The following is a 20703-nucleotide window of genomic DNA, read 5'->3' as shown; positions in this document are numbered from 1 at the left end:
TGCTCCCCTGCAACCACGCTGGCCTCTGGCCCCCAGACCTCTGCTTGGGCTGCCACACAGCTCCCATGGGCACTTCCCTTGGGTCCCTGCCCTGACCACCCATGCATGCTGGCGACGCTTCCTCTGCTCCAGGCACTCCTGACCCCTTTGCTTTCTTTTTCTCCAGAACTCTCCTTCCGCCCCCCCCACTGCCCCCTGCCCCGCCCCGACTCCCTCTGACAAAGCCACACTCGCAGGTTTAGAACACAAGCTCCCCGAGGGCTGGGCCGGGGAGGCCCCATCCGGCTCCCAGCACCTGTCACACAGCAAACATCTGCTGGGTCGGTGCGGCGCCACACCTCCCCATCTCGCAAGGTCACTTGGTGGCTTTCTCTCTTCGAGGAGGGGCTGTGCCTTCTCTTTGACATTTCTCCCCAACTTCCTGGATGGCCGGCCCCCTGTCCGTCATCCACCTGAGCTGTTTCGGGAGACTCTGTGGCCACCTCGCGTGCTTTCAAACTGCTCTGTCTTAATTCAGTTTTCCGCATCCCTCTTCCTAAAAGGCTGCCCCTATGCGTCCCCCAGTCAGACTCCTCTCCACGTCACATGCCGTCATACTCCTCATAACAATGGCTCTGTCCCTTGCTCGTGTGTATCCCCCAGCGGCCATCCGCTCTCTGCAGCAAGAACAGCATTTCTGTCTTTTGATCCCCAGCACCAAGCTCAGCACCAAAGCCATTAATAACATTTACTTTGTTACCTACTGATTTTCAGTCCTTATTTTATTTTATTTTATTTTTTATTTTTTTTTTAAAGATTTTATTTATTTATTTGACAGAGAGCTCACAAGTAGGCAGAGAGGCAGGCAGAGAGAGAGAGAGAGAGGAGGAAGCAGGCTCCCTGCTGAGCAGAGAGCCCGATGCGGGACTCGATCCCAGGACCCTGAGATCATGACCTGAGCCGAAGGCAGCGGCTTAACCCACTGAGCCACCCAGGCGCCCCTTCAGTCCTTATTTTAAAAAAATTCCAGGTATTTCCTAGAAAAGCACAGAGAGATGAGCAAATTGGCATACCGGGAAATTCTGGGTAGGAAAATAAAGATGGGAGTGGGTGGGACACAGGCTGGCCTTCTAGGGTCCTAGGGGCCCACCCAGTCCCCCCACACAGGCTCTCCGTCCGCTGCTCTTCCCAATGGCAACTTCAAGAGCCATGGTAACAAACGAACAATTTCACATTAAAAATGAACCCAGATGCCCCCAGGGAAGAGCTGCTGTCCAAGAATAAAGCGACTCCAGAGAGGCTGGTCACTGCTGGACCCAAGGCCATCCGAGCCACACCACCCAACAGGCGATCCTTTCAGTTCTGCCAGCTGCCAATGGGCTGGTCAGCATCCCCAGAGCCGCTCAGTGTCCCTGCAGCAGAGGCTCTGGGAGACTAAGCTGCAGAGTGACCAGAGGCTCTGCTGACCGTGAAGCAGAGAGCATGGACACCAGGGAGGGCACCCTGGCTGCAGCTCCACCAGCAATCAGTCCTGGGTCCCCACACAGCTTTGCTGGGCCTGGAGGGTCTCCTCCAGGGACCCTGGAAGGTCTCCGCAGCCTGGTGCAAGACACAACCAAGCCCCCAAACCTGACCATCTCAGCCTGAGCCCCAAGGTCAGCCCAGATGACCCCTCATGGTCCCTTACAAGTCCCAGCTGACACTCTCGGCCAGAATATACTGGCATCGACAGAGGCTTCCGGGGTGTACCCAGGCCCACGGCCTGACTTTGGATGAAGAAGTTCTTTGCCTATGTGTCCCCACGCTCCTGGCTTTGCCCCCGGCCCCCTCAACATCTCCAGCACCGCCGGCCCTCACGTGTGCATCTGCTCTTAGCTCTAAGTTTTTACCCTAGGAGAGCCCTTTGCGTTTCTATTTTCCTGTGAAAATAAGTGATCTCTAACACACTGACCAAGAGCTGAATCTAGATTTAAAATCCAAACTGGAGAAGGCATCTATATAAAGAAACTCAAAACTGTTGAAGGTGTCTATATAAAGACTGGTGGCGAGCTCTGAGAGAGAAACAGTGACAAGTCTAAGAATAGCTCCTGCAAAGATGGTTGCAAAATTGGAAACCAGAGCCAGAAATACTTCTTTAAAAAAGAAGATTTGGGTTGTAAATCATCATCTTTGTCCATCATCCCAAATTAAATGAATAAACACAGGGAATTGGGGGGGGGGTGCTTAGAGGAAGTACAAATATTCCTAAATCTCCAGCTTCCAAGCACAGGCAGGCCGGTGCATCAAAGGCTGTTTTGTTCCCGCTGAAGGCGGCATGGGGAGGCCGGGCACAGGGGCACTGCTGAGCTGACCCTGTCCACAGGGAGAAGACCTGCGCCAGGGACCTGCCTTGGCTGTGGAAGCTGAGCGAAGGCTCCAGGCCCAGCTTCTACCTGGAGCTCTGCTCACTGCCACTTGAGTGTCCCCCTACCCCAAGCCCAGAGAGACACTGGCATGCAGAGCTCTCTCGCCCTTACCCCATGTAGGTCGCTTAGCTTACAGGCAAGAGAGCTGCTCAGACAGGGTGGGTGACTTGCCTGAAATCAGGGATAGGACTCGAACTCAGGTCCTATAAACATTGTCAGGCCCATCCTACAGCGTGGGGGCCCTGTGTGAGCAGCCACTCCCACGCCAGAGCCTCCTTCCAAGGGCCGGTCCTTCCTAGCAGGACCGAGACCCTCCTTGCCAAAAAGGGAGAGAGGTCCTCTGCAGGGAGGGGCAGCGGATGCTAAGCCTGATCGCCCTCGCCAGCCTTCTGGGTTTACCATAAGCTCTTTACCTAACTCTGTGCAGCGCTCGTTTACACACTGTTTTCCCAAGCACCATCTCATTTTTTTTGCACAACTTTGAACTAAGTACTATTAATTGCACATGATTCGAGGGTTTCCATAATATCCTCCCCCCACAAAATACATGAAGCAACATTCTGACTCACAGACGCATGGTCCCTGGCACGAAAGACCAGCAGGTGAGGCCGGCTCCTCCAAGGTTGTAGATCCCAGGGGCTCGCCTTGCTCCCAGGGCCCAGGGCAGCGCACAATGCTGGACCCTGCAGACTGTTCACAGTGTGTGTGCTGGGACAGGGGGATGGACACTGGGGTCCCGTCCTCTCACACTCGGGCGGCATCAACGGCCTTGGCCAAGGCTGGAGGGAGGGTCAGGGAAGGCTTCAAAGTGGCAGGGACTTTGGGGCAGAGTGTTTAAGAAGGAAAACCAAGCTTCAGCACTGGGGCCACCCAACGAGATTCCTGCCAGACCTCACCATCTGCGAGTGTGGACAAGTGACTTCATCTCTAAGAACCTGAGTTTCCCCATCTGTAACACTTAAGTGACTTCATCTCTAAGAACCCGAGTTTCCCCCATCTGTAACACTTCAGGGTAACTACAGAATGGATGAGGGCGTGTTCTACTTCACAGAAGTCCCAGGACGCCTGGGTGGCTCAGTTGGCTAAGCGGCTGCCTCCGGCCCAGGTGGTAATCCCAAGGTCCTGGGATCGAGTGCCACATCTGGCTCCTGGCTCAGCAAAGAGCCTGCTTCTTCCTCCCACTCTGCCTGCTGCTCTCCCTGCTTGTGCTCTCCCTCTCTGTTAAATGAATAAATGAAATCTTATAAATATATAAATAAATAAAAAGAGAAGTTCTGTTAATGAATAGAGGCAGAATAATAGAAGAGAACAAAAATGACTATTTTGCAACTCCTAGTAAAATTCTGGATATAGATACGGATCATCAGTGGATGATAAAACCCCCAGCTAACAGTCTGGGCAAGTGCAACTCTGAACCCACAGTCAAGATCGACCTTACTAACACGGAGCTACAAGAAGTCTCCAGCCTCATAATGGGATACACAGGGAGCACATGCCAGCACCATCTAAGGAGGACCCTTCCCCAAAAGTGAAATGGGATCAAAACAATCCTCCAGAGCTACTACCAGTAGCCAGGAAATGCAGAGGGTACTGGGACAGACTAAATGATATCATGAGGACGCAGCAGCCGAGTCTAGACCACGGGACAATCTACAGGACAAATGACGCAGTTTCACCAACAAATCAGAGGCTTATAAACAAAGGTGCTTGAGGGGCTCTTACAGAATAAAGACTTGAGAGACCTAACTAAATGCGACAAGTGGACTTTGTTGGGTCCTGATGCTAACAAACCAAGGATGGAAAGTCCTCTTTGAAACGGGTAACACACAGGAATTCTGTCAGTTTCATTAGGCGTGATCCCGGCATGGCGGTACAAAAAGTCCTTATCAATGGAGGGAGAATCGTGTCTTCAATAAATAGCACTGGAACAGCTAGACATCCAGAGAGAGAATGCATGCTTAACCTAAACCTTTACACCATATACAAAAATTAATTTTAAATGGATCACAGATTTAAAGGCAAAATGCAAGACAATAAACTTAGAATTCTCAAACTCAGCAGTAGAAAAAATAATACAATTAGAAAATGGGCAAAAGGGGCAACTGGGTGGCTCAGTCATTAGGTGTCTGCCTTCGGCTCAGGTCATGGTCCCAGGGTCCTGGGATCGAGCCCCATATCGGGCTCCGTGTTCAGGAGGAAGGCTGCTTCTCCCTCTCCCACTCCCTGTGTTTGTTTCCTCTCTCACTGTCTCTCTCTGTGTCAAATGAATAAATAAAATCTTAAAAAAAAAAAGGGCAAAAGACATGAACAGACATTCCACTCAAGAAGGATACATGGACAATAAACACAGAAACAGCTTTTCAACATCGTTAGCCATTAGGGAAATGCAAACTAAAACCACAAAGACATCACTGTACACATATTAGCACAGAACAAAGACATCCAAAGCTGGCAAGGGTGCAGGGAAACTGGCTCTTATGTACATTCCTGGTAGGAACAGGAAACAGTACAGCTACTCTGGAAAACAGTTTGGTCGTTTCTTACAAAACTAGCACGCCATTTGCCATACAACCCAGTAGTCACTTAGATGTTTACGCTACAGAAAGGAAAGCGCATGCTCACACAGAACCCTATGTGCTTATGTTCACAGCAGCTGTATTTTAACTGCCAAACCCAAAATGATTGACACGTCCTTCAACAGGCCAAAGATCAAACTCCACTATGTCCAGATCATGGATTACTACTCAGCAAGAAAAAAGCAACAAAACTACTGATACAGGCAGAAATCTGGATGGAGCTCAAGGGCATTCTAAACAGAACAGCCAATCGCAAAAGGTCACACACTGTCTGAGTCTGTTGATCTAGAACATCCTCAGAACGGCAAATCTATAAAGATGCGGGAACAGACTGGAGACTGGCAGAGCACAGCAAGGAAAGTGTGTGCACAGAGAGAGGGCAGCACAGGAACTTCCCTCCAGTGAAGGGAGCCCATGTATCTTGAAGACAGTGGCTACAAGTCTGTGGGTGAAAAACTGTACAGAGCCCCTCCCCCTGCCACAAGAACAGTGAAAACTGAGCAAGGTCTGTAGTTTGGTTAGTAGTACTGCACTCATGTCCACTCCTGGTTTTGATCATGGTCCTAGAGCAATTGGAACGTCACCATTGAGAGCAGGGCACATGGGACTTGGAGTGCTATTTTTGCAACTTCCTGTGAACCTACAATTATTTCAAAATAAAACAAGTTTGTTTTTTTATTTTTATTTTTTAGATTTTATTTATTTATTTGACAGACAGAGATCATAAGTAGGCGGGGGGGGGGGGGGGCGGGAAGCAGGCTCCCTACTGAGCAGAGAGCCCGATACAGAGCCTGATACAGGGCTCAATCCCAGGATCCCGGGATCACAACCTGAGTCGAAGGCAGAAGCTTTACCCCACTGAGCCACCCAGTCGCACCCCAAGTTTTTTTATTTTTTTTTTTAAAGATTTTATTTATTTAAGAGTGAGCACAAGTGAGGGTGGGGGAGGGCAGAGGGAGAGGGACAAGCAGACTCCCTGCTGAGCATGGTGCCCACCGCAGGGCTCGATCCCAAGACCCTGAAGATCATGACCTGAGCCGAAGTCAGACGTTGAACTGACTGAATCACACAGGTGCCCCAAAACAAGTTGTCTGAAGTCCTTATCAGATGGAGATGCATACTGAATTATTTAAGGGTAAAAAATAACATGACTTCTGGGATTTGTCCTTTAAAAGGGGGAGAGGGATAGAGGCAGCAAGACTGTAGGACATTTCCTTGCTGTTGGAAGGTGAGGGACTATGGGCAGAAACCTGTTCTATTATTTGCTCTACTTCTACATGTCTGAAATTTTCCAGAGTAAAAAGCTTTAAACAGTAGAACAGAATTTTCCACCAAATTTGTAATGAGATGGCCAGTGACTCAGGAAACCGTCTGTTTCAGAGATTTACCGGTTATCTTGTAGAAAAGCAATCAGAAAGACCTGTCAAATGTAACAACTTAGTTCAACACATCTTTCTTTCAAAAAAAAGTTCCGCATTTGTCCGTGTTTTTCTTCAATACTGGCTGTCAGGGATATGCTTCCCAGTTAAGCTTTTGAAACATCTTTAAGCATGTTTAGTATGTCCCTTCGTGGGAAAGGCATGTTATCACAACAAATGAGAAAAGAACTGCTCTTTCAGAAGACACCGAGGCCGGCAGAGCGTTCTGGAAAAGTATATTTGGAAATGTTGGAAATGTTTCTACTGTCATAGGATCTTGTTACCAAAAACAATGTTAAGTCTGTAACTCACAAAAACTCTCGTGTCTGAACTCCTAAAAACCTACGTAACAGAATTTTCTAATCTGCTCAAAAATTTCCAAAGCATCTGAGTGGGTTTTGGATTCATGTGTTAAGAACTTTAAAATAAAAAATACCTTCCATTTAGTCGACAAAAACATCTGATTGGCATCAGGAAGGATGGAAATGTACTAGCCAAATTTCAACAAATTCCCTGCATACGCAGTGGACAGAATGGAGAAATGAGTAACCTGATTTAGAAAGCAAGCCAGTGATGCGTTTCCTCCGTGTACAGCTACATGTCTCGGGGATCTTTTTAGGAGAGGGCAGCCATTAAAACCAGACAGCCAAGCAGACTGAACACAGAGCCAGAGCTTCTAACTGCCCGCTCACAGACCACGAAAGCATGCTTTCCAAAAATAAATCACGCCTATGAAGCCAGAAGGTTTTTGCACCACCAAGAAAATAAAATAAAATAAAAAATTTAAATATTACATCTTTAGCATCATCACAGCTTGGTGTACACTTTATGAGCTACATGTAACAATATGCAAGTATGAGGGGACAGACCCCAAAAGTTTTCTTACTGATAGGGATGCAGCCAGTCGCTGACAGGGCTCCCTGTTCCCCCCAAGGCTCCTGTCCCTCTGTCCTTCCGCAGCCCCTGGTGTCAGGCCTGAGGCTGAGGCAGACACAAAGCACAGTCATGACCCGGTCCCGCCTCTCTCCCAGCGGCCACCTGCTCGCCAGGTGGCCCCACACCTGTGTCCTCACTTTCACGACAACCCGCAGGCTGCGAAGAAGCCAGGCCACACGCCACAAGTCAGGAAAACAGCTGGAATCCTGGTGCTGCCACCCAGCTGTGACTGGGCCGGGGCCTGAGCGTCTCTGAACTTGTTTCCCAGGTACGCCAAGCCCACCTTGGGCCGGTGAGCTTAGGACTTCAGAGTTTTTCCGAGTTAGAAAGGATTCCAGAGCTGGAGGAGGTATGCAGAGTGAGTCCCCCAGAGCGGTGCAGGCAGCACCCAAAAGTCAAATACACAGTATTTCCGCAGAGAAACATGAGATATTTTTAAAGAATATAATTAGTCTCACATCAATTCAGGTCAGATTTTTGCCACGAAATTAGTTTGCTGCAGGCTTGGAAGAACCTTTGGGATTTCGAGCGTTCCGGATTCCAGAAAGGTGGGGGCCTGGGCTGCCCCCCAGCGCTGCAGGGAGGCTGATGCTTGAAGACACAGGAATCTGGCGGCGTCTACTTCTCACCTTATTTTCAGATGTGACCATGTCCCTCCTCCTGACCTGAGATCTTCCAACTCTGACGGTCTGTGATGCCCTCCATCGCCACCGTGCCAGCCCCAGCGAGTGGAACGTTCTCTTGCTCCCACCCAAGGATTTTTGACCCCCATCAGCCTCGACAGATACGGCCTTCTGTGACCTCTCACAGTTTGCTCTCTGCATGTCTCCCCTGGTCTGCCAGACATTTACCCCTCTGTGACTTCATCTGGTCCCTTAAAGCCCCGCGAGCTGGGTTCTGCGAGCGCAGGGATCAGTCGCCATGTGGGAAAAGTATTTACTGACTGACTGCTTAGGGGACAGAGGGAAAAACCTGAGCAGAGGCATGGAGACGTGGGCAGACACCCGGCCAGGAATGCAGAGCAGAATTAATGCCTCCGGACCCTGCAGAAGATGGGGGTGCGGCGGGCAGCCTGACTGACAAACCACCTGCGGCTCTTCAGAGGGACAAGGCCCTCCTGCCCGCCCTGTGAGGTGGGTCCTGTTGCGGCTGGAGCATCCAGGCCAGGGTACGGTCCCCTGGGTACGGTCCCACAGGGAGCACCAGAACACAGAGCCCCGCTGGATCACCAAGGCACAGGGCCGAACAGAACTCCTCTTGCAGGTTAGAAAGCCAGGCTTAGGAAACCGGGAGAACCCGTGGCCAGAGGGTGCCTGAGGGCACAGAACCAGAGCACAGAGAAGTGGGGGGTCTTGAGGAACATCCAGGCAGGCCCGGCAAGGCCTAACGAATTAAGCCAAGCCCTAGAAAAGTACCCAGAGTGCCGCTAATGGTCACTTTGCCTAAGATCGTGCCTACCCCCATCCTTCCCCAAACAGGACAGCGTTTGGCTAACTCCCGCCTGAAGACACTCACGTCTCCCAGAAGAGCTGCAAAGCTGTGTGCAGGCTCAGGCCCCTCCTTGGAATTAGGGGTTTCAGAGAACCTCACATCTCAGAGTCCGTTTCATTCCATGTTGGGGGGATACCATGCTGTTACCCCTCCCTGAGTTCCTGTGTCTAAGACTGAGTAATGCACCCCCCCACACACAAAGACGTCACATCCCAAACCCTGAACGCTGGACTATTCTGCCTGACGTGGCAAAAGGGGCTTTGCAGGTGTGACTACATTAAGGCCACCGAGGGTCCCAGATGATCTGGGTAGGCCGGATGTAATCAAAGGGGCCCGAATGAGAGGGGGCAGGGGGCTGTGGGTGTGAAGGGGACAGTGTGACAACGGGAGCAGGCAGGAGAGGCTGGAGGGTGCCAGGCCGCTGGCTCTGAGGATGAAGGAGGGGGCCCTGAGCCAAAGAATGCAAGTGGCCTCTGGAAGCTTGAAGAGACAAGGAAACATCCTCCGGAAGGAGCGCAGCCCTGCCAACATCCTGATTTTGGCTTAATGAAATACATTCTGACCTTGTGACCTCAAAACTTCAAAACTGTAGGATGGTAAATTTGTGTCACTAAGTCACTACATTGCCAGCAGTTTTGTTGCAGAATCCATAGGAAAGCAACGCCTGCAGTTTCCAGATGAGGAAACAGAGGCTTGGGGGCTACCGCGGCTGGTCCACAGCCCCTGTAACTGGCTCCGGACACCACCCTCGCTCCCTGTGGGCTCTGCAGGTGGACCGCCTAGACTCGAGTCCTGGTCCCGCCACTGACCAGCTCTGCGTCCACAGGCAAGTTACGTAAGTGCTCCTCGCTCCGGCTTCCCCAGCGGTGAAATGGGGCTGCAGTCACTCGAGCCTGGGACGGAGCTGCAAGGGGCAAACAGGGTGGTGGGCCAGGCACAAGCCATGTGCGCTGATCTGGCCCAATTCCTCTCCCACCTCGGAGCCTTGGTCAGGCTGGTGGTTCACAGGCCCGGCAGTCTGAGCCCCAGGCCTGGCCTGTCTCTGCTCGTCTGCTCTTTTTTAAACCTTCTGAGGTCATATTTTCATTCATTAGTTTCAGATCCAAGCCCCTTTGAGCTGTGGCCATGAAGCGCTCACTCGGGCGGCTGCCACACTCCCACAGGCCGAGCGAAGCTGGCAACCTGTTCACACGCACGTCTCTAGAATATTAACGCAGCCTGGGAGGGATTTTTGTTGAACAGATGTTATTTAAAATATATATATATATATGGAAGGGGCACGTGGGTGGCTCTGTTGGTTAAGCGTCTGCCTTTGGCTCAGGTCATGATCCCAGGGTCCTGGGATCGAGCCCCACGCTGAGCTCCCTGCTCAGCGGGGAGTCTGCTTCTCCCTCTGCCCCTCACCCTGCTCATGTTCGCTTGATCTCTCTAATAAATAAATAAAACTGTTAAAAAAAAAAAAAAGAAAAAAGAAAAATATATATGAAAAACTTTCCATCTTAACATAGCTCCCTAGGTCGAATCTGACTTTAGGAATTGCTCGTCTGAACAGCCCACTCTGGCCCCACTCTGGCACCTGTGACAATAGCCTCCTCCCTCCCCAGGGGCTGTCAGGTTCTGTGAACTTTCCGGGGCGGTGGGGGGCTGGGGGGTGCTGCCTTCTTGGGGAGGCTGACCCGCATCCGAGCAGGTCAGCAGCCCACAGCCTGGCCCTTCTCCAGAGGGGATTAAAGGAACAGAATGCCGGAGGCCGGGCAGTTCTCTCTGGGCAGCCTCTGGGAGGATGATCACGTGCCCTCACGAGGGGCAGCGCCCCACCCCCCCCCCTCAGTCAACACCCACAGGCCAGGCCACTCCAGCGCCTCTCTTGTCTCTCCTCCTTCTCCCGGGGCCAAGTTCCCACGAACCTCCCAACCACGAAAGGAAGAATCTCCCAATCGTGTAGCTCTCCTTCACTTGGGTGGGGGGGAGCAGAAATCTAAGGGAACAACCAAGTCATCCAAAATTCTTCAGCAAGGGCTGACTTAATCAGCCTTGTAATTAAGTTCTGTTTTGCCTTAATGCATACAGGCCAAATCGTGCTCACCCCAGTTTTCTCCCAAAGTGCGAACAGATGGGCCAATGCTCTGCCTCTTCAGGCAGTTTCTGTGTCCCCCTAAATGTGACCTTTCCAGCCACCTAAACCCCATTCAGCACTGCATAAAAGGGTGCCCTTAGGACTCAGAACTCTGAACCTCAACAGTCCTACTGCCCCAGGAGTGGGGGAAGGCTGTCTAAGCAAGACCCCTGAACCTGCTCCAACCCCTGGGACCCCTCGAGCAAGGAACCGGGCTCCGGCCCGGGTGCCTGGGACAGAAATTCCAACCAGAATGTCACTCACGAAAACACGCACCGAGTGGGGCGAGCCAGCCGTCCTCCCTAGGCATCGGGAGCCCCCAGAGTCCACAAGTCCCACAGACAAGAATAAGAACCTTCACAGCACCCCTGTGTACATGGCAAAAGGCGGAACGAGTGAGAAGGGATGAGGAGTGAGCAGTGGTTACCGGTTACCGTGGGAGGCCACGGGAGCCTTCTGGGTGCTGGCCGTGTTCTGCAGCTTGACCCGGACATAATTTTTATGGGTACTGGCAGATGTCAAAACCCACTGTGCTGTAGGGCTAAGACCAGTGTACTTTACCCTACGTAAGCTAACCTTAAAAACTTTAAAAAGTAGGGGTGCCTGGGTGCTCAGTGGGTTGAAGCCTCTGCCTTCGGCTCAGGTCATGATCCCAGGGTCCTGGGATCGAGCCCCACGTCAGGCTCTCTGCTCAGCGGGGAGCCTGCTTCCTCCTCTCTCTGCCTGCCTCTCTGCCTACTTGTAATCCCTGTCTATCAAATAAATAAATAAAATCTTTAAAAAAAAAAAAAAACTTTAAAAAGTATAAATGTGGGGCGCCTGGGTGGCTCAGTGGGTTAAAGCCTATGCCTTCGGCTCAGGTCATGATCCCAGGGTCCTGGGATCGAGCCCCGCATCGGGCTCTCTGCTCAGCAGGGAGCCTGCTTCCATTTCCTCTGACTTCCTCTCTCCCTACTTGTAATCTCTGTCAAATAAATAAATAAAATAAAATAAAATAAAAAGTATAAATGTTTACCCTTGAGCACCCTCTGTATGCTAAGTCCCAAGGGTATCTCTCTGAAAAGACGCTGATCCCATTAGAGCTTATAGGATGATGGGGAAGAAAACACACTCAAACACGACAAGGCTGCCTGCGGCCAGTGGGACAGATAGAGCGGTCTTTTTACCAAGAAACACCCAAACTTTCACACTTGGTCCCCTCTGTGAGACCCCAGCATGCATTTTGTCTGATTTTTAGGTAAATACTACGTTCAGCGTGGAGCTCGGACTCAGGACCCTGAGACCAGGAGTCAGTCACATGCTTTCTGCACTGAGTCAGCCAGGCGCCCCCAAGCACACATTTTTGATTAGATGGTGGCAGGGGCTTGAGTGATGCTGGCAGATCCTTGAGGGAATGACCGGAGACTTGACCTTCTTGCGCTGGGTGAGATAAAAGGATACATTCTTATGGTTCTTTTTTACTTAATTTTGTTTATGTATTTATTTTTTAAAGATTTTATTTATTTATTTGAGAGAGAGAGCATGAGAGGGGAGTGGGTCAGAGGGAGAAGCAGACTCCCTTCTGAGCAGTGAGCTCAATGCAGGACTCGATCCCAGGACTCCACGATCATGACCTGAGCTGAAGGCAGTTGCTTAATCTACTGAGCCACCAAGGCACCTCTTTATTTCTATTTTGAAAAGATCAGATAGCCCCACGATTTGGCAGTCAGACGGTTCAAAGTGTCTCTAGTAAAGAGCCTCCCAGCACCAGCCCCATCCCAGAGGCATCACAACAGCTGACTTCCCACAGGCCCCCAAGACCCTGTGTGCACACGTGAGCACACGCACTTTCCTTTTACACCCACGGAGGCACACAAGACACACTATCCTGCACCTGCTTCTTCTTCTTCTTTTTTTTTTTTTAAGATTTTATTTATTCATCTTGAGAGAGAGATCGCATGAGAGAACACAAGCCAGAGGGCGGAGCAGCAGGCAGAGGGAGAAGCAGAGTCCCTGCTGAGCAGGGAGCCTGACGTGGGACTCATCCCAGAACACCGGGAAGAGGACCTAAGCTGATGGCATACACTCGCCCGGCGGAGCCACCCAGGCGCCCCCCGCACCCCCCTCTCTCACAGCAATCCATCTGGGCAACTGCTCCGTATCTGGGCATGGAGCTTCTCCCTTATTTCCCAGAGCTGCGCAGTACTCTATGGTCCACACGGAGCATAACTTGTTCCTGGGTCCCAGCAGATGGACATGACATTCTTCCCAACCTTTTTCCTAGCACAAATAAGGCAGCAATGACTAACCTTCAAATAAATTATTTTACAAACAGATTAAAACATCTGTAGGATGAAATCCTAGAAGTCCAACCATTGGGTCAAAGTGGACAAGCGTCTCTAATTTTGAAAAATGTTGCCAGACAGACAGGACACATTTAAATCCTCATCCAAGGGGCGCCTGGGCGGCTCAGTCCATTGAGCCTCTGCCTTCAGCTTGGGTCACGATCCCGGAGTCCTGGGTTCGAGCCCCACATCAGGCTCCCTGCTCAGTGGGGAGGTCTGCTTCTCCTTCTCTCTCTGCCCTCCCCCGTGCTCGTGTTCTCTCTCGGGACACGGGCTCTCTCTCAAATAAATAGAATCTTTAAAAAAAATCCTCATCCAAGAAATAAGCTTAATTATTAGGAATACTGACAACATGTAGTTTTTAAGAGTGCCCAGATGAAGAAATGGTAGAGCAAAGCCCGTTCAGCAGAGAGCACAGGGTCCGGAGTTGGTTCAGGACCTGTGTCAGCCCCCTCTCACCCAGAATGGACTTCCTCATCCCTGAGCGAAGGGCCAGACCTGCTCAGCCCCTCAGCCCTTCCCAGAGCAGACAGGCCCTGATGCCCTTGGTCCCAGGACACGTGGAAGGATGGACTGTGACCAGAGTCACCACAACACCCAGCCATAATTGGTCTCCCTGGGCATGGGAGCCAGGGTCCAGGGGAGGGGCAGGCTACAAGGTACACACACACCAGAGGCAGGCCTGGCACGGTGGGGGGCGGGGAAGCGCAGGAGAGCAGAGCCCCAGAGGGTCCAGCGTTTCCAGCTTGGCCGTCCCAAACGAGTGAGAGGCACCTCCTGCTGTTTTCCCTGCACAGGCTGCTGGGACACCAGAGCCACACAAGACGCACTCGTGCTCTAGGACATTCATGGCCACGTCTACTGCGGACCCATTACATAACGTACACGCCTGACCGCGATGGCCACCCACATCCTCGCTCTTCAAGTGGGCAGCCGGCGGAGGATGGAGCCAGGCCTCTGGATGCCTAGTGTCCTCTCTGCAAGGGCAGCTGCATAAACACAGCGGGCAGGGCAGGGCTTCCTCCCACCTCCACAGACCCAGCTCAACAACAGAGAACTGGGAATGCAATGGTCTTCGGCCCCCAACAGAGGACATGCCTCTCGGCCAACCAAAGACAACTTTTGAGAGGAAGAACCTTCACCAACCTTCCTATTGCCAGCCCAGGTTTTGCGCCAGTGGACTGGAGGGCTAGGAACTCCTACCAACCAAATCACACTTGAATGCATTGAGGTTATCGATATTCAAATTTTTCTAACAAAAGCACAGGGCGAGCCGCCTCGGTGGCTCAGTCGGTTCGGTGCCTGCTTTTGGCTCAGGTCACAATACCAGGGTCTTGGGATCGAGCCCCAAGTTGGGCTCCCTGCTCAGCCGGAGTGTGCTTCTCCCTCTGCCTCTGTCCCTCCCCCTGCTTGCTTGCTCTCTCTCTAAAAAATAAATAAATAAAATCTTAAAAAAAACCTTTTCTTTGTTTTGATGAGACTAAATTCTCACGTGTATTATTTGTTTAACATCCACAAATGCCTCCCTGCCTCGACGCACCGACCTGTGTGTGCGCTCAAGGCAGGCCCACTGCTTGGGAAGAATTCCCCTTACTGCTCTACTTGCCAACCTCCACTGACCATCAGAGCCCCCCGCTCAGCCCGCGCCTCCCTCAGGGAGCCCCCCACCCCACCCCGGCAGCTTCCACCTGACCCTCCACAAGCACGGCCGTCCAAGCCGGCAGCAGTTCCACCTGCTGGGTGCGGGGAGGTGGGACCGCAGGCTGCGAGGGTGGGGGTGCCGCTCAGAGCAGCAAAGGCGCAGGATTCAAAATAAAAAACCCGCGAGCTTCCTTCCATAGGCTCTCGGGCCAGTTCACCGTTCTGAGCCTCAGTCTATCCAGCGAAAGAACAGGCAAGATAATCCCAAGGTTCCAGGGCTACTGGGAGGATTAAATGAAGCAGTTTAAGTGAAATGTAATTTGCAAACTGTAAAGCCCTACACAAATTCTGGTGAGAATCAGTAATACTGGTATTAATTAATATATTAATCTCAGCTGACGCTAATATCCTCACACATATCCCACATATCCCTTCACCAGCACTCATCGGTTGTGCCTTGCAGGCACCCAAAATGATCATCAACGGAATCCCAGATTCTGCGTGTTCTAGATGGAATGAGAAAACAGAGGCACCACAGGCAAAGGCAAGGAGGCTCTGCAGCGGCCACCACAGCAGCAGCCATGGGGTGAGCTCCTTCTACCTCAGAGCCTTCCTGGGAATGGTGACCCAGAGGGCTTTGGGGCACAGCACCAAAGAGAGGTGGTTCTCGGCCACCTGCCAGCAGGACCGGGCCTCCCTGGGGACAGGCTATCCACAGTTGCGCAGGAGAAAAATAAAGGTAGGCAACCCCACAACGTCCTCCAGAGTGGGTCCGCTGTCTGGTGTGAAAATCCTGCAGCGTGACAGATGCAGCACCTTCTGGGGGTCTCACCCCAGCGCTCTGTTGAAGTGGGGGTGGCAGGGACAGCTATCCTGGGACCACCCACCGTCGCAGGCACAAGAGTCCACAGATCACGGGTCCCCGGCCAGGAGACCTGGGTCTTCAGGAGGATCGCCAAACAAACTTCAGGTTGGAAAAGAAAAGACACACACACACACACACACACACACATACACACACACACCTTCATCCATCTTTACGTGACCTGCCCTGACTCTACACTAGGCCCCCCGACTTGGGGAGCTCAAGGCTCTAGAACCAGGGGCCTCACTTGAGCCTTGCAGCACCCAGGGGGGTGAGCAGAAGTGCTACAGGTAGCCCCAGCAGTGGCAAACCCCTTGCCCAAGGTTATCACCCTGGTTCTTCGACTTGCACACAGTTCTCTGCGGCTGCTCAAGGCCATGATGCCATCTAGCAAAATGGTTGGGGACGTCATCTTTCCCACAGAGAGCGGAAATATGACACCAGGGGTCCTGGTTTTTAACTTGTGTGACTCTTTCGTGGCTAACTTAATAATGTCACGGGAAATGCTTATGACCTGGTGTTACGTGAACAATGAGATACTGCAGGATCGTACCTAGAAAGAAAATACGCCCACGTCAACCACGTTATTTCTTGGTTATGAAATTGGGGATGATTTTTAGTCTTACCCACCAACCTTCTATGTTCCAAGTTCACTACGATCAACGTGTCCTATTTTCCAAAGTAGAAAAGCCTATTGTTTTTCAAAGACCCATCAACCCTGCAAACTTTCCATTAAACACTCAATTACTCGTATGTTTGTGACTTTCTAAAACACAGCAGAGTTGGAAGTGACGTGGGTCAGGCACAAAGGTTTTCTGGGTGGGATCTTCCCCCTCTGGCTTCCGTCCCAGCAGGGAAGGAAAAGGAGTGACTGTGGGGCTTCCTGCCTCTCAGAACAGGCCTAAGACCTCCCAGACCCCAGGCTGTCCTAGATGCCCCATGGCCTCCTGGTGGAAGCTCAGCTCTCATCCACCGTCCTGTTCTGATTAATCCTGTCCGTACTATCCGTCACTTCTCAAGAATAACTCCAGCTTTATCCCGAGTGGCAATGACATTCACCTAGCCGTTCATTTGTGTCATCGAAAACTATTTCAGCACCTACGCTGCGCAAGGTGTCGTGCCAGACAGGGAGCCACCGGTAACCCAAGACTGGAAACCACCAACCAGAGGCCACATGTCATCCTTCCAAGTTCTGTCCCAGCACAGCATGTCTGCTCCAAGGGCAGCAGCAGAAATGTGAACAAAGGCTGTCTGGGTGTGCAGCCTGATTCCCGCACCCCACCTCCCGCCCCCACTGCTCTGGTGCTCCCCCGCCCCTCCCCACAGGGTCCGAGGCAAAGCGGGGTCCAGGAATGAGTCCCTGCAGAGAACGCTGGTGTCTAAGCCACAATGCCCTCAGGGCCCTGTGCTGGATCCCACTGGGAAAGAGCTTAGAGAAGAAGGGGCAGGAACGTAAGAAAACCCCAAAGTGTGAGACCGTCCAGTTCTCTCAATAGCTCCCTCCCACTCTACTTCTTCCCCTTCCTGTGTCCTCTTTGAGGCTGAGAAGATCATATTCGATTAACATTCACCGAGAGTCCACAGGGTGAAGACTAGATGCCACATAATTTTATAGACAAGAACCAGGACATTGGCTTTGCACATGCTGTTCCCTCTGCCTGGAACCTGCTTCCTCTTCTTCTACATGGTAACAGCTTCAATGTTGTCTCCTCAGAAAACTGCCTACCTGGGCAGGAATGTCCTGATATTCCCTCAGGGGGCCCACGACAAGTGTCATTGCTCCTGCGTCTGTGGTCTCTCTCCCCAGCAGGACTCAACTCTGCAAGGGCTGCTCCCCGCACTGTCCAACATACAGACAAGGCTGACATCTCTTCTTTTTTTTTTTTTTCAGATAGGTTTTTTTCTTAAGTAGACGCCACACCAAATGTAGGGTTTGAACTCAAGACCCCAAGATCAAGAAACATATATATGCTCTACCAACTGAGCCAGCCGGGCACCACAGGCACACTTCTGTCTTAAATACACTGAAAGGCCTGCAGTGGACCAGTAAAAGGCAGCGTTCTCCAAGCGTGGCCGACTGCTGTGCTGAGCTCCACAAGGATGTGAGGTCAGGACGGCTGAGTGATGGCCACACTATTATTATTCCCATTTTACAGATGTAGGAAATTGCATCATTTCCCCCCTCTTTTTAAAGAATGGAAACTAGAACCCAGCAAGCAACTTGCCCAAGGTCACAGGGCTAAAAAGAGAGTGAGGATTTAAACATTTCCCGATTCTCTCTCTCTCCAGGCCATCAGGACGGGTGGACCCCTTATCCTGGGTTGACGGACCCCTTATCTTCCGCTCTCCCCAGGGCCCGAAGGCGCGTTTCTTTCTCGTGCTGCCAGTGACCCTTTGTCCCCTTCCTGAATTCTCATTTCCTCTCCCGATTCAGCAATCTTCCGACTCCTGCCCTCCTGTCCTGCACCCAGAGCTCCCACGCCTAATCTGGATGTCACAAGCAAGAACCCCTCTTCTTTCAGCCCTGGGGCCCAGCGCCTGGAGCAGCCGCGCAAAGGACGGCCGTGGACCCCAGCAAAGCAGGCCCGGAGAGCAGGCAGCTCCCCAGGGACTCACATGTGGGATCTGTGGTTAAACCCGGTTCCCAGGCTCCAGCTCCCGCTCTGTCCCTACTCCCCTCTGCTTGTATTTACAGCGCTGCTGAGTGTGGGGGCCTGTGGGGGACGCAGAGCCACCACAGCTCTCAACAGGGAAAGGCAGCCCACGCTCATGCCCAATCTACGAGCCACGGCACTGGATCGTAGTGCCATAGTGCTACGTAGTGATCGTAGTGCTACAATCCACTGGAAGTCGGTGAGGTCCCACAGGACCCAGGAGGGCCAGGAAGAGGGGGGTCCCATTCAGTGGAGCCAACTTCACAGCCAACCCCAGAAGCCAGTTCAAGGGCAGAACCCGTGACAACCACGGTGGGCTCCAGAGGCGGGTCCTGGGTCACACCGGGTGGTCAAAACCAGAAGCTGCTGGAAGAAGGGAAAGGCAACAGGGCCTAAAAAATATGGCTGTGGGAAAAGCGTCTTGAGGGAGAGCAAAAAGGAGAGGGAGGAGAGAGGCCTCTGCACAAATATGCAAAGGAGAGGAGATGGTAATGCTGTCCCATATGCCTGTGACACGGCTGACGACCTCAATTCCATTTTGAAACCTTCAGGGTTGACTGCTGGGGTCAAGTTCAAAGTCCTTAGCGAGGCCTTCAAAGATCTTCACGCCCGGGGCCCACTGCAGCCAGGTCTGGAAGGAGAGGTATCCCAGGCCTCCCCAGCCCTGCCCAGGGTTTCTCATCCTTCCCAGCATAGGGCACTGGCTCCTAGGAAGACTTCCGGCCCACCTGGGATGAGTGGGGAGGGGGGTCACGGGCTCTGGGGTCAGAAACTCTGATTCAGAGCTCAACTCCACCAACTGCCTCCACTTGAACCTGCTAGGCTGACTGCAAAGCAGGAAGGTAAGGATTCCCACCTCACCAGGTGGTGGGGGATGAAACACAGTCATTCATCAGAGCACTGTGAGCTGTGCCTGGCACACAGTAAGTGCTTAATAAACAAGCTGTTGTTCCTATTGTCCTCTGCACCCCTGTAGGGCCTCTGTTCCAACCACAAGTAGAGCACTGTCTTGCCCATAGTTAGTACACACTGGACTCCCCCAGCCAACCACGGCCTTTTAGAAGGCAGCACCACCCACCGCTCAGGACCCGGTCCCGAGGCCTAGCATGGAGCCTGGCACACAGTAGGACTTCAGCAAGTCACAAAGAGCTCTCCCAGAGCCCAGCTGCTGGCCTTCCACAACTTGCACACCAATTCCCCAGGCTAAAGGCCCTGCAGAGTGAGAAGGGCATTGGCTGTTACTGGGTTTCAAAACAATGAAGGGCTGCGCTCTCTGCCCTACTGAGGCTGTTTCCACTCTGGGGAATCTATGGGGCGAAATGAGCACAGCAGGGACTGGAAATAGCGCTCAGCCCCTCTCGGGGAGAGCACTGGGCTGGCTCACCAGAAACCAGGAGCGAAACCTCAAAAGCAGAGGGGGAGCAAACAGCCTCCCCACGGAAGCCCAAGCTCCACAGAACTGGGCCAACAGAAGTGAGGTAAGACCACTTGCACCCATCCTGCCTTGCACGTCTCCTTCCCGCCCATCTGGAGAGCTCTGAAGGGGCTCCTTAACCCACCCCCATGGAGGATCAACTGAGAACACATCCTGAATTCCAAGGGCTACAGAAAGGCACCCCAGGTTGCCTACGGTGGTGGTGGTGGTGGTGGGGAATGTGGCAAAGGGTTGGAAAGGTGGGAATTCACAGTGCCTTCTCTAACCACACAGGCTATTGGGCCCTCCTGTCCTGGTCACTGTCCACAGCCATCCATACCCTTCTCCCCCACAGACTGGGAGGCCCTAGACCAGGCACCAGTTCCCATTCATCTTCAGACACCTGTGCCCCTAGCATGGCACCTGGCATGTGGATTGTTCAGTTACAAGGCAGCACGATCTGGCAGCAAGAGAGGTCCTGGCTCGGGGAAGACTCTATCCCGGCCCGCCATGTGCCACAGACAAGTGAGTCATGTACTCCCTCTGGTCTCAGTTTCCTCAACTGCATACAGGGATGACAACAGCTCTGTACTCACACAGCCACTGAGAAAATTAACTGCGAAAACACGTGTGGTAAGCACCAAAAACAAATGCTCGTCATCCTTCAAGCTTCAGCTCAGCTGTCCCCACGTGTCAGAGTCTCCGCTGCTGGCTGTGTTCCCCCCCTCTCCCAGCAGTGAACCCACACTGCGCTCCCTCTACTGCTTTATATTTTTCAAATCGTTGTGATTACTAGTTTCTGCGTGTGATCCCCCCACCACCCCAGACCTGAGAATTCCCGGAAGCCAGGGGCCCTGTGAGTCTGTGTCCAAGTGACAAAACAG

General features: G+C 52.3%; 1 protein-coding gene across 4 annotated transcripts in view; it reads right to left on the bottom strand.

Annotated features, from left to right (window-relative positions):
• The window catches only part of TMEM184B (transmembrane protein 184B), a 43907-nt gene that overhangs the window by 21870 nt on the left and 1334 nt on the right, over positions 1 to 20703 (bottom strand). The window lies entirely within an intron of this gene.

The sequence above is a fragment of the Mustela erminea genome, chromosome 6 (genome assembly GCF_009829155.1).
Source record: "Mustela erminea isolate mMusErm1 chromosome 6, mMusErm1.Pri, whole genome shotgun sequence".
NCBI classification, from domain to species: Eukaryota; Metazoa; Chordata; class Mammalia; order Carnivora; family Mustelidae; genus Mustela; species Mustela erminea.
This window is presented reverse-complemented; position numbering and strand designations above follow the sequence as displayed.